Consider the following 14822-nt stretch of genomic DNA (forward strand, 5'->3'; position numbering starts at 1 on the left):
TACACGGTAAGGTACATGGAGAGAAGCAGTTGAATTTGCATGTGCCCTTCGTCATTAAAATGCACCTCACACTACTGCATTTCCTGGCAGCTACTGGCCACTTCAATATGCATTCAAAGCCACTCACGTCTGGGAAACACAATTTCAGGCAACAAATGAAAAAGTTACCTAAAGTCTAAAAATGGACTTTTTAAATAAAAAACAGACCCCGCAATATGACCCTAATCTCCTAAGATTCAAGAGGACCGATCTGTTTCAATGCAACACTGGCACATGTTGGTGTAAAAGTCATAGTCACTCAAATAACGTGGGGTCATGGTGTGTAGTCATTTTCTATTTAAATAAAAACACCAAAAAACACTAAAATCGGAATCAGAATTCAAATGCTTATTATTCTCTGTTCATATGCATATCTGATCAGTCCATTCAGCTGATCTACATGGTCTTTGTTGGCAAGACCAAAGAGTCTTGGGCTGCCCACTGGAAGCACTGCTGCTCTGTCACCAAGCAACAAGCCAATTGTTTCAGCCAAATCACCTGTATCAACAGACGCCAGCGTTACTCAGAGAGTGGGAAGCTGTCTTCTTAAGTTTGCTTAACTGTACGGAAACAATGATTAATTCCAGACCTGCAAGTCACTTATATTGCAAGCCTGTGAAGACTTGAACATTTTACACTTATTGGCAATTACTGCTGTGCTCTATCCAGCACAACCAACATACTGCAGTCCTGTCTACATGACAGTTTTTATATTGTAATGAGAAACTTGGAAAAATAGCCAACCAAGGCATGCCGGCAACCAGGAATTCATTTCTGTGCTCTCCCTATTGTGAAATGTAATTCTTTAGAGGAACAAAAGTGTGTCAGTAAATCACCAGCACATTCTAAATGGAAATGAAAATAGTTTGTGCAACAAAAGACTGACTCAAACATTCCACCGTGAACTGTAAGGGAGCTCCAACAGCCACGAAGGCCAGGGAGCTGTCATGATGGCTCATTTTGTTCAAAAAGCCCACATTTTAAATGGCAACAAGAACTTCCAATAAATATTTGCAAAGTGTTTCAAGCCAAGTACAATCGCACTGAAGAACAAAAAAAGTGATTTTCCGATCTACTGACTGTTTACTAGTTCTATCTTGAACATTAAACATTCATTCATATACAAAAAAACACTGTTGTTCTATACTCGTGAGGGAACTTGTGAAGACCTGCATACATATTTGGCACCCTGAATGAACAATGTGTTGGAATTCTGCAAATCCTACTGGGACATGACAAAGAATACCACAAGGTTTAGAAATATTTGCTCCTCAATCCCATCCCAGGACTTTGGATAAGGTTAAAATGACAGCAATGTTATGCTGGACTGAACTGCAAGCTCCATGCAATGACGTGGCCAAGGAGGATGATGGAAGTCTGTCTCATGCTCCACAAGTCAAGCATGTATGGTCACTTGACTGGGGCTTCCTAATATCTTCTGACCTGCAGATGCATATATATCTCAAGAAGAAAGATCCATACTGATGCATGTACAAAATACTGTATCTACACCATTAATTACACAAATACATGCACGTTTATATATATATAAATGTGTGCACACACACATCATGTACATATATTTATAGTTACAGACATACATATTGGAGCAGCCACAAATACAGTTCCCTTCCTCCTGATCCCACTATTTGTACCTCTGACATATAAGACACCAGCTTGTACTGGCTGGCCTATTCATTGAATGGCCTGTACACAAATTGTACGTAGTGACACTTTGCTTTGCACCGACCAATAATCAGTATTTTGGAATAAACACCTGTTTCAGGCCGCCCACAACGCACAAGACCAATGTTGTCTGCAGCATCGGCAGTATGATGCTGCTGTGTTAGCAACTGCTCCATTTTGTGCTTTATGTTAATAAACATCACTATGTCAAAGCTGATTTTAATAAGAGAGCCCTGTCCTTCTGGTTTACTTATAAAAAAGTAATATGCAATTAATGTAAGTATCTGTCAATTCCATAATGGATCAAGAAGGAAAGAAAACACTGTGACGCATCTTGGATTTAACTCAAACTCACACTGCCTCATCTGTTTTGCACAGCCTCTCTGTTGGAGAGTTTATTTTCAGCACAGAGTATTGATGTGTTAAGGCATCAGTGACTGTGCAGACCCCAGAGGAAAGATCTGCTTGCACACTTTCCACATACCTTATCTAGCATGATTAACAACCGTACCTGTCTTCAAACATCATTTAATAAACTAATTTACTGATATGAAGTTCATTTCTCCAACATCAAAAATTGAAATGCAAATCCCAAGTGGTCAAACATTTCAATTGCAATATAAAACAAAGCGATTTGAGCTGCATGACTAATTCCAGCAATGGAAATAGTAGGTTCCTTGCTGCTCCTGTGTGGAAACCTGTGGGGATGGACGAATTAAAAGGAGAACGCTGGTTACAGAAAATTATTCACCCATTTTTGGCTGGAGGAACCCTTTCCAAGAAATCCTTTCCCAATTTTAAACTGTGAAAATGAATTCCACAACTGATATTAATAATCAATCAAATGAACAAGATATTCAAAACAAAGCCATATCAGCAAACACTAAGGGCTGTCAGAGCCAAGTTAACATGCTCATTTTACACACTGCATATAACCTGACAGCATTACATTTCTAAAGACTCCCAAACCTCTGGGGCCAAAACTTCTAGTATTGAACACAAGCACTACATTACCTTTGATCTTTTAATTTTATAATTGTACAGTTGACTTTGTAAGGGTTAAATGAACTTTTCTAAAAGTAAAAAATGAGAGTAAGAGTATTCTGGCTACAGTGGGACTCTCCACCTGGATTCAGAACAGCTATCTCTTGCCTGAAGGGCTCAGTCAGCACTCAGAGAAGGAACCTCTACCTCTCAGATTAAAGCAAATGAGGTTATCCGTTGCACAGTGGTTACCAAGCATTAAAATGGTCAGCATCTTATATCCAGTGCACTTCTTATAAGTTGTGCATAATTTCTTCAGCTACAAATACTAATTAACCCCACAAGGCTGCTGTCTGACTCCAAGGTTGCACTCCCTGTTCACAACTGCACAGCAAAGACACAGCAACAACTGCATCATTAAGTTTGTGGATGACACCACTTACAGGGATGAAGTCGTACAGCTGCTTAGGTGGCTATAACCTAATAACCTCGACTTGAACGTAAATAAAACGAAAGAGCTTATAGTGGACTTTCGGAGACACAGGCCACACACTCACAGCCCACTCAGTATTGATGAAACGGAAGTGGAAACAGTCACAAGCTTTAGGTTTTTGGGAATTCACATTTCTAAAGATCTAACCTGGACTGTGGACATGGACATTATCTTGTAGAAAACTCAGCAGCGCCTTTATTTCTTGAGGCGCCTCAGGCGATGGGGGACGCCAGTACCTGTGTTGGTGAACTTCTACTGCTGCCCCATCGAGAGCATCCTCACCAACAGGATCACCCTGTGGTACGCAACACCTCTTCTCGAGAGAGAAAGGCACTGCAGAGAATGGTCAATATGGCCCAGAAGATCGGCTGTGGTCTCACCGAGATTAAACAGCTCTATGAGGACCGCTGCCGTGGTAGAATTCTGACCATCACAGAGGACAGTCACCACCCCAGGCATGAGCTCTTCACCCCACTGCCCTAAGGCAAGGGGTACAAAAGCACACGGACACTTACCACCAGATTCCTCAATAGCTTTGGCCCACAAGCAGTGCGATTGGCGAACACATACTTTATAGCCATGCCCCTTGGACCACACATATACCACCTACATCATTATAATTTCTTATTTATTGCACATCTCCAGTCATTGTTTACACGTCTGCATTGTTTACATTCAAACTCTTTACTTGTTTACTTATACATTGTCTACTGTTTGTTTGTATATTGTCTTGATGCACTGTCTGCACTTTGTGTTTTTACACTTGTTTTAACAATCGAGAGACTTTCTGTAAGAATTCCATTGTACCAGTACATGTACCGGTTACAAATGACAATAAAGTTCAAGTTCAAGTTAAGATAATGCAGATTATTACTCTACTCGAGTATAAAATGACGGCATATGCTGATCCTTATCTATTCACCTTCCTAAGGGGCAGTGGCTGACTGCTGATGGATGTCGTTTTTTCACTGATGACCGTCCAGTGTTGTTTTCTTATTCTAAACACTATAAATTATAAGATATATTACAACAGAGTTGTTACAGAAGTGTCACAGGTAGTTTTCGTGACATGTGTATTAATTCATAGTTCCAGGTAAAATTAGAAAAATGGTAGTGTGTGTGGTACCACTACCTATCAATATGAATCCCTAGCTAGACTGACCACCTTATCTCCCTTCATTCTTAACATACATGGGTGTTACAACTGAGCCATAAAAGCCCTAAAGAGTATGTACATTTTTCACATTCATTCTCAATTTCTAACCGATTTAACAAAACCTAACTTCAACAGTTCAACAACCTTTGAACTTCATGTAAAGTGAATCTCAACTACAATGTCCAACAGATTACAATGGGGAACACAGATTTACAGATTTCAAACTCAGCTTCATGAGCAAGCACAGTCTGCTGCAGATGTCCTTGCAGAAGGCTAACCATTACTCCAGCACTGGGATTTTTGTGAGTTCTTCTATCCAGGAGGGAGCAGATCTTAATACAGCAAAGCTGTGCAATTCGTTTGTTTAACATGGTTATAGACTGAGTTGTCCTTTTAGACTGACTGCTTTGGGAAGGTACACATATATAATTGTTCTTTCTTATTAACTGAAATTTTTCTCAATCTTGTCGCTTGCTAGTAAATGTCACACCACTGTCTAGCGGAGCACAGTTCCCCTTTGAGTATAATGTTGTGTTAATCAAATAAAGCTGCAAAGAAGCAAGGTCACACCACTGCATCCATTTGGATGTGAGGTATAGAAGACATATTTGTTCTTCCTTTTCACTCAAATAACCAAAGTGGAGATACAGACGTGAGCAAAAAAGTCAAATCCTGACTGATCTCCATTTTAGATTACAACACAGCCTAAATACTGCCATCACTATAATATGAGAATGTCAATGCAGATCTGCACTAATTTTCAGTAAGAATACTATATAGTAAAAGGATGACCTTGGTATTTAAACTGAAAATAAAGGCTTAATCTATGTTGTTGAAAGTCCGATACAAGCACCAAAGATTAGTTAACATTATTTAGATGTAGGTGTCGTAATATAATTACCTACACAGCAGGGTTTGATTGCAAGCTAGCTTGCAAGTATTTAAAATAATACCAGAATACCACATTTTAGCTCTTTGATTCAGTGGTACAGACTTGTGTCTCAAAGTCTCATTGCCTCTTTAGTATAGATTTACTTTAAACAAGTATTTTCTTTCTGGCGCCATTTCCAATACCAGAAAGCATTTTTTTCTTGCGACTTTTAAAAATTTGAAGGGTGAGTAAAGAATATCTTTAAAGATGATAGAGTGCCCTTGTCAAATGCAAGTTTCCTATTATGATCGACTTGACATCTGAGATTTTGTGAGCCGTCCAGTAAAATGACAGACAGGGCAGGGGAGACTGAAAGGCAACCGGCTCAGGCCTAAGCCACATGCCCCTCTATCCTGGCAGCTCAGATACAGGATAAAGGCAGATCACACGCTACACAATGGTTGGCACTTTCTATTAAGCAACAAATTCTGTATCTTAAATGCAGTGAGACGCGTATTAAAGCACATTACACCTACAACTGGCTACTTACATTATAGTATACTGGGAATATTATTCCAAACAAACTTAAAAATCATCAGCCTCTTCTTCTTTATAGGGAAATTGGCTTTCCTAAAGAAAATTCAGAAACTTAACTAGAGAAACTTTTAAAATGGATTAAGGTATTTGAAAAGCAAGAGGTTCAAATATAAGTATAGGCACTGGGCTGTTGGTGCAAAACAGTAGTTAAGATGGTGGCCTGTTGTTTTGAAAAAAATAACCTTTTCAGTAGCACCCAGGTTTACATGAAAATGAAAAATACTGTAAGTTTACCAGCAAGGCAGTGCAGGCTCAAGACTAGCTCAGTGAAACTCAACGCTGAATTCAGCCTTAATGGTTACTAGCAAAAGGGGGATCCATGTGAAAAAAGGCTAGTTTTCTGAATGATAAGTAAAGGTTAATTCCATGTGGAGCCTTCTTCAGGTGTGGCACCTGATGACACAGCCACCTACTTGAATAGTTTTCCAACATACTGCAAACTCTTTCTGGCACAACACCTTCCACAAAGAATACTATACGTTCCTTAGTCTGCCAAAACAGAAACCCCAGCAGACACATTATGTGATGTAAAAGTGAGGTATCCATTGGGGACAAACAAATAAGACACTTCCCATGGATTCTCCAAGTTTCAATAGAACAGCTCCTCCATGATGTGCTTTGTTAGAGGCAGAGCACACACAACAAGTGATGGATGGTGACCAGTCATGATTCACCATGTAATTTTCATCTTGCACCAAGTTCACTGTTTTTAAAGCTGTGCCTACTCTAAATCTCTTTGAGGCACAACACATTCCACAAAGAACCTTACAAGAATATATCATGGTAATGTTTCACTTTAATATGGTTTTTAATCTAGTTTCTATACACTCTTTCTTCTACTTCCTCAATAATTTCACTGTTAAAATTACATTACACATAATTTATGTTAAGCATTACTGTGAGAAATTATCACACAGTAAAACATGGTATGATCATAGTCTGGCATAGTAACCCGTAGTGAAAGCATAGATAAATCACAGGGAACTGCAAGAGGAAACTGAAACAGTGTTAGACGTATTAGAAGATACTGTAAGGAACAAGTAAAGGTTTATTCCACACTAAAAAGTAGAAAGAAGAAACATTTCAGCTGTAGAGACTTTTTTTAGGTGTGGGGTTTGTACCCAAGGAAGGGATATGCACTTGAAGAAGGCTTGTATTTCTTTTTTTTTTACTTTTATTTGTAGAATTTGCCTTTACTTGCTCCTTTGTAGCCAGTGCTTGCTAATGCGGCTCCACATTCAAACCATTGTAATAAGTGTGAAATGGCCATCTCTTGGATGGACAGAGTAACAAAGCCAAAGTCAATGGTCTCAGCTTCTCCACAGTCTAATATCTTACCATATGCTGTAGGTATTAATTAATAATAATGATTATTATTTCATAAACAATGGTGAAAAACTCTCAAAGCAACTGGAGACCTCTTCTTTGCAGAGCACACACTGCGGAGACACTGCTGTTCCCTCCACAGCTCTGTGCCAATCTTGGCCTGAGAGAGCCTTCAAGAAGGCTCAGGAATTTAGGGTCTTTCATCATCTATCAGCATATACACAACTTCTAGACTTCCCTGATATATTTCATTTAATGGTTTTGAAGTATTTTCTTCATACATGTGTACATGACAGTCTTCCTGGCTTCTTCAATTCAGACTGATGTTACACTGTTATATATGTACACAGATGCTTCTATATTTAAGCTAAACCAGGACTGTTCAGAGTTTTTCCTGATTTTTTTTTAATTGACAAAAGCTTCAACTTTTAAAACTAAAAAAAGGTCCAGAAATACTACACTTCTTTGTTCCAAGATAGCACAGTAAAATAAGGAAAAGGAGCTTGTGCCTTTCCAAAAACACCTCTTATGTGCTCATTTCACACAGCTGCACACTGATGCCTGTGTTCAGAACTATAACACTTTAATAAGAAACATATCAGGTCATGATGCTTGGCTATCTACTGAATGCTTTAATGCATGTTGTAGGTTTTTCCAGGAGCAGGAGCACCATTGTCGACTGTCTTTAATAAATAGGGTATGAGATGACATTCTCTGCCTCCGATATAGTTCAATGAAATATTTAATTCAGATTTATGATCTCTGGGAAAGGCGGATTCACTTTTTGATCCTGATTGTCAGGACATCAATAAGATCTGACTTTGTATCTTACAGGTATGCTATGGCTGCTCAGCTTCACAGCTGTGACTAGTTCTGCAGATGGTACAGGAGAACAGTGGGCAAAGACCATTCATTCAGAAGCTTAAGTGCAAGGATGCTTATCCTAATTATATGCCTACAAAATCCATGTCCTCAGCTCATGACACTGAGTTGGCGCTTATTATAACTCTGTTGGAAGGCTATCGGGAGAATACAAGAGGCTTGACTACTTTAGCCTCCAAGTACCAACTGAGTTTGCATGCATTAATGACGAGAAAGCTCAAAAGGGCATGTATGTCTGCAGGGTCCTACAGCCTTTAGACATGTACACTCAAAAAACCTTGTAGAACCTGCCATTTGAAAAAGCAATCTTAGAGGGGAGAGAGGCTGAAAGTACACTCAAAGGGTACTTCAACAGGGAAAGGGAAGACTACGTTTTTTTTTCCCACTTAATTAGGGGGACTGTGTGTTACTTTTTTGGAATTCATCATAACTTTGATCAGGAAAGAAATGGTATTTTAGATGTAATCAAAGCCAATGCAGCTGCAATGTGAAGATTACATTTGACAATTATTTGCCAATTTCAAATCAAAATGGTGATCAGCTGGTGACAAATCTTACACTTTAGGCAGCATGGCTATCAGAGGAATTGTGCATCACTTGTTTACAAAGTAGTTTTAAAGCAGGAAGTGAGGAGGGATTGTTTTTATTTCAAATAACTATTTCCAAAGACAGCTTGATGGTACCCAAAGGACTAACTTAAAAGGTCCAATGGGAATTTTAAGTTTCTAAGAAGGAGATGCACAGGATCAATAATCTCTAAAAATACAGTATATTTTGTCCTCGGAGAAGCGTTATAATAAGTGTAATTAGCTACGGTCCTTAACATTTTTTAAATAGCAAATAGCTTTCAGAACTATTTGCTTTCAAGTTATTTTGACCATAATAAATGCCTCAAGAAGACACTTGTTTTAAACAGCCCTGTAGATATGAAATACCAGGACTTGTATAAGTGAAAATGGAAGATGGCACACCCAACTATTTGTTTCCAATCGTAGCCTTCTCCTCAAGCCTGAAGATTCTTTTGGTGGCTATTAAGCATTCGAGCTCACACCAGTATTTTTAAAGGTTGTACCCCCTAGAAAAAACGAAAGCTTGCCAAATATTTTACATCACAGCTGGAGAATAAAATAAAAAAATGTACCGATTAAAGTGCCCGAGCTGTCCGCTTCAATGAATGGTAAGATGTTTGTGCAAACTGGAAAAAGAAAATTGTTTTTTAAATTATGGCCTGCTGTGATGCAAGCAGCAAGGGCTCACCAGGCTTCTCTTTCTTGGCACTGCTCTCTGAAAGCAGGTGAAATATTGGCAGGAGGTTAGCTGCCTTCCTGAAGAGCCATGGACAGAAAAGTCAGCTCATGAGAAGAGCGTTATTATACAGCCTTTTTTTTTAAATGACTGCCAGCTTTCACACCACGCACTGATGGAAAACTTGACTCACAAAGACAATTTACAGACTTCATTCCCCAGAGGCCACATAGACAAATGGGTACCAAGTGCTGCTTATTCAATTGGCTTGGTCTGACTGTTAAGAAAAAAAAAAGTTATTTTAAAAGGTGCCAGAAGTAAAGAAAATGTGTAAGACTCCAACAGGAATGATAAAAAGAATAACTGAACATAGAAGACACAGTAGCAAGGAAGTCAGCGCAGCAACCTAATAGTCTGGTTGATTTATAACACCAACAAGCAATCAGTTACAAGCTGCGGTCACCAAACATGGAAATAAAGTTTATAAAGATACAAAGAGCTTAAGCTTGTGTCTCACGTTGGCCTACATATAAACAGCATTTGCTCAGGCACCAAGGATCTGAAAAGAATGATGGAATAAGTAAAGCAGATTGGCATTGTTTCTTAGTACATATTAATATAGATAGATACTTTATTGATCCCGTGAGGGAAATTGCAGAAATATAATATCAACACTAATCTGATTGAAAATGCTAGTATAATCAAGGAAGGTCTGGATTTGAGTTCACAACATATCAAGCAAGCCTACATAACAAAATTCAGAACTATGTTCAGCACAGAAGAAGTTTCGTATTTTATCTCTCAATGAGCAAGAAGCACAGAAATGAAAAGCACCTCATAAGAGCTAATCCATTAAAAACAACTGGGATACATTGCTTACTTTCAAACTATTAGATCACACATTAAAAATCAAATTAACTGCATTATTTTAAAAACTAAAAACATCCTTTTAGCACCATTTAAGTTTAGAAGGTAAATATTTCATGTAATTCACGTAATAGTGCATGAAATGCACCTGTAGTAATAAAACACTTTGCCTTGTCATATCTTGTGGCGTACGCAAATATGTGCAAAATAGGCAATTACAGACACAAAGTATATAGTGATTTAGTGAAGACTTGTAACAGTTTATGGGGTCAGTACTAAACCTCACTCAAATTTGAACTTGAGGGAAAAAGCATTCAATATCTGACTATTTACATGTGTTTAAGCAGTTTGTGACCATTTTCACTTTAAGATATACCTGCTGTCAAACATTTAAGATAAAAAAATTAGAAATGATATTAAGAAAGGGCTTCAACAGGAAAAGTGTCAGGTAAAGTGGTTTATTCTGTCAACATAATGAGCAGCCTTTGTGATGTTCACAAATTCATTGGGTCACCTATACACAAATATTGACAGACTCATGGTTTTCACTTATGAGTGTGGTCCTAGTGTATTGATCGGAACAGACTGAGGTAGGAGCTTTGTGAACATCTTTACTTTGTCAATACTCATTTAAAAAAAGAAACCTTTTTTATTATATTGTATATCTCTCCCAGGAAAGCACAAACGTCAGGAATCGCTCAAGAAATGAGCGAAAAGAAAGACACACTATGCTTCACAGGGACTCCTTTCATGTTGCTACTTTGGAATGTTCTTTGCTTTGAAAACACTATGGAAGGTATTCATAGATAAAGTAGTTCAGGTGGGTAGCTGCATCAGCATGCGTAGGCTGCAAAGGAACAAGAAACAGGTTTATTCCATGCTGAAAAAAAGAAAGAAAACACAACGTTTCGGCCGTGGAGCCTTCTTATTAATTTACCTAGCTTTCTTCTGCAGTGCAAGAAATGTCAGCTAATTAGCTCATTTGACTGATATTTTATTTTAGATATTACTATCATATATTACACCCATCTATATCAGCTGGATATGCTACTGGAACAAGTTAAGGCTTTAAGGGTACTATAGCAATGTCTCACCAGGGATATGAACCTACAACCTTTCAGTTACAAGTTACAGAAGCAAAGAAGGGTCCACGGCCAAAACGTCGTGTTTTCTTTCTTCCTTTTTCAGCATGGAATAAACCTATTACTTGTTCGTTCATAGATAAATTATGAATTTACACAATTAAGTAGAGCAGATGTAAACAAATAATGAAGTAGTTGCACACAGTACACGTATAACCTTAGGGTAAAATCTTAGGCAGGAAAATGGAATGACATGGGATGCTACATTTCTAAGGCAGGGCACCAATACTAGGTACTCACGATTTCAAACTCTGCTAGTTGTTGCTCCAATTGAGTTACCCAAATGAGAGAACCCCATATTTACCTATGTTTAAATCAGATCTTTAATTGTTTTTGCCCGACATCTACAAGAGACATACACATTCTCAAGTAATTTTTTACAAGTAATGTTTTGAGGAATGAAAAACAAATCAAAAGGGTTTAATCTCATTATGACTTCATTTGAGCCATGAATAGTGCAGAGAGAATTAACATCAGCAAATTTTGGGTCTGTGTGGACAAAGAACGGGAATACATTTTTAAAAAATCAGTTTTAGGCTGACCTTTTTAGTTTGGAAAGAAACTTATTTTGCTGTTAAGTAAATTAAAGAATGCACTGTAATGTCCTAACTACACAAATTATATGAAAATAGAGACCAGGTTGCCCAACATGCCTTCTATCAAGCAGCAATCCAATTCCATTGTGCACTAAAAGCTTCACATTTAAATTTAGCCATATAATGAACAGCCCAGCAAGCCAAACAATGCTGTACAAGGAAAAGAAACAGCTTTACTGGCCTATGCAACCACACGTCCTGCATCTTTCTAAAGCACTGAATCTCAAGGAAGTCTTATCATCCACGAAATGCACAAAATTGAATACACTCGGTTTAGCCCTAACTCCTGACAGAATGGGTAAAGTTTCTTTGGCCAGATGCAGATGCATCACCTAAAATCACAAAATTAAATGCTCTATCAGAATCCAGAGAAGGAAACAATTATTAGTTTGAAAACTTTTGCCCATGTGTATTAAGCAAAAATAACATTTTCTAACTCTGCACTTTCCTTAATGTATGTGGCATGTGTAGGAGGTGAATCACTTTTTTTCAGAGTCCAGATTTCCTGCTGGAATCCTTATAATTTTTAAGTAGTATACAAGAATTGCAGCACATAGTCCCTCAGACTTCACTTCGCTGCCTGTCGATTGTGTATGATATGGCAAAAAACGCCATGGAAAGATACCATTCCACTCAGGATATCGCCAATTCCTCAGCAAACCAAGTATTTCATACTAGTGATCTAGTCTCTTCATTAAATACAGAAATATATAAGCATCTGTAATGACCTTGGACCAACAGGCAATGCCGATACTTGAAATTCAGAACTATAATAAATCCTTGAATCACTACACTACTAAGCTTCATTTGAAACAGATGTCATTATTTAAAGGTAGCACTGTTCTTAATTATCATATTTGTAAAAAGGGTAGTTTTAAAGAATGTGACTGGCTTCCACAAATATCTCTTAAATATGCATGTGTAATAACTATATGTAAATGTCCTGTTCTCCCTCAGCCAGACTCATCAAAGTCACCATCTCAAGATTTGTCACACTGCCGCCTGCACGTACCCTGGCTTTATTAGGCTATACAGTGCCTTGTAAAAGCATTCCGACCTTCCTATGATGTTCCATTTTATTAAATTACAAAATGATGCCTACGCATTTTTACACCTTACTCTTATTCAAAATGTGAATGCTCAAATTGACAAATTTTAAGTGTAAGATAAGTTACAGGAAATGTCAGCAAAACCTAAACAAAACAAATACAGATTTACTGCACATATTATCAGACCCGTGAACTCATTAGTTGGCCGAATCACTTTTAGCAGCAATCATAGCAAGTCTTTTTGAGCAATGGCTTGGTACAATTTTTACCCATTCATTTCAGCAGATTTGCTTGGGAAGTTGCTCAGGAATCACTGCCAATCAGCAGGTTCAAGGCCTTGGAATCATAATAGGATTCATGTCAAGACCGTGACGAAGCCGCTCAAGACAATCACTTTCTTAAGCTTCTCTGTCCCTGGTGATGAGAAGTAGCCATGTAACATGATGCTGCCTCCACCACGCTTGACGGTAGGAATTGTGTACAACTGGGAGATGTGCTATGATGCCCGTACCAAGACATAACAGTTTGCATTTAAACCAAAATGCTCCAGTTTTGTCAGTCTGACAACAAAAGCAAACTGTTCTAAAATCATGTGGAAAACTTTTATTTCACACAAAGGCCACTCAATTATTTGTGTGACTCATTAAAGTAATTTTTGGCACCTAAAACTTAGGTTTGCCACGGGGCTTAAATAATTACACAATCACGACTTTCTTTTATTTTGTTTATTATCTATTCACTTCTGTTTTAATTTTGCTTTGAGTTCGTGATTATAACAAATATTAATTGGTACTTCAAAGTGTCATGCTTTAAAGCAACAAAATGTGAAAGCTGCAAGAGTCTGAATACGTTTACGTCACTGTATGCAGCATTAAAAATCAAAATGTTGGCTCTCCTTTGGAGTATTTTCCAGCAAAATCAAAACAAATTAAACAGTAAGAAGTGCTTTATTTTGAAAAGGTGTTTCATATACATACAGTGCTGCCACATCATAAAGGTAGTTGGCTGCCAGACTTGGGAAACAATGCCATACATGGTTTTAGTTAAAACAAATATTTTGAGGTTCCCAGAACCAATTTCATCTGGGTACATAACACTGATACAGGAGGAAGACAAGACAATTTTGGTGATTAAGCAAACCTAATAGTTAAAATCTGAAAATCTGCACCTGGGCAGTCAAAAGTAATGACAGCTGCATTGTTGCCCCCTAGTGCCTGTTGTTGAACTGCTGCCCTAAAGTGTGAATAAATGAAGGCTCTCAACAGTGAATTAGCGAGGTAATACTGCTTATCATTTTCAAGTCTACCATTTATATTGTTCTTGCTCTTCTAAAACACTAACACCCTTAAATTAACAGAACTCACAATTCATAACTCAAAATTACAACTCTTGCCAATTTCCAACACTGAAACATGTAAATCTCAGTGACTAAACCATATTCAACTATTTGGTGTGACGCAGAGCTATGAGGTAATGCAATAAGTGGAATCATAACATATGGCACAATGAACATGTATTCTGACACTCACCAGACACATATCCCTACATAAAGACAAAGCCTCCAGGAAATACCCTAAGTAACCATCCTTTTAAATTGTTCAATAACCTTTTATTAAGGTTAAAATGTAAAAAGTAAAATCAAACATTTTAGATACTCTGCCTACTCATACATCCAATGAACAGGTGATATAGGCTGTACCTCCTACATACATTGCACTTTTAAAGCAGGAAAAGTTAAATTAGCTTGTGAAACATGGTGCCACTGCAATGCATCTTGAGCAAGAGAAAATCATGGGCTCCTTCCAGAAAAAAAAAGTCCCCACTACAATTTTGTGCAACAAAAGGCACAGATAAGAAAATGAGTAAAAGATAAGAGCTAAAACTTGCTG

General features: G+C 37.8%; 1 protein-coding gene across 2 annotated transcripts in view; it reads right to left on the reverse strand.

Moving 5' to 3' along the window:
* The window catches only part of tnksa (tankyrase, TRF1-interacting ankyrin-related ADP-ribose polymerase a), a 140133-nt gene that overhangs the window by 89775 nt on the left and 35536 nt on the right, over window positions 1–14822 (reverse strand). The window lies entirely within an intron of this gene.

The sequence above is a fragment of the Lepisosteus platostomus genome, chromosome 4 (genome assembly GCF_059453375.1).
Source record: "Lepisosteus platostomus isolate fLepPlt1 chromosome 4, fLepPlt1.hap1, whole genome shotgun sequence".
In the NCBI taxonomy this organism is placed as follows: domain Eukaryota; kingdom Metazoa; phylum Chordata; class Actinopteri; order Semionotiformes; family Lepisosteidae; genus Lepisosteus; species Lepisosteus platostomus.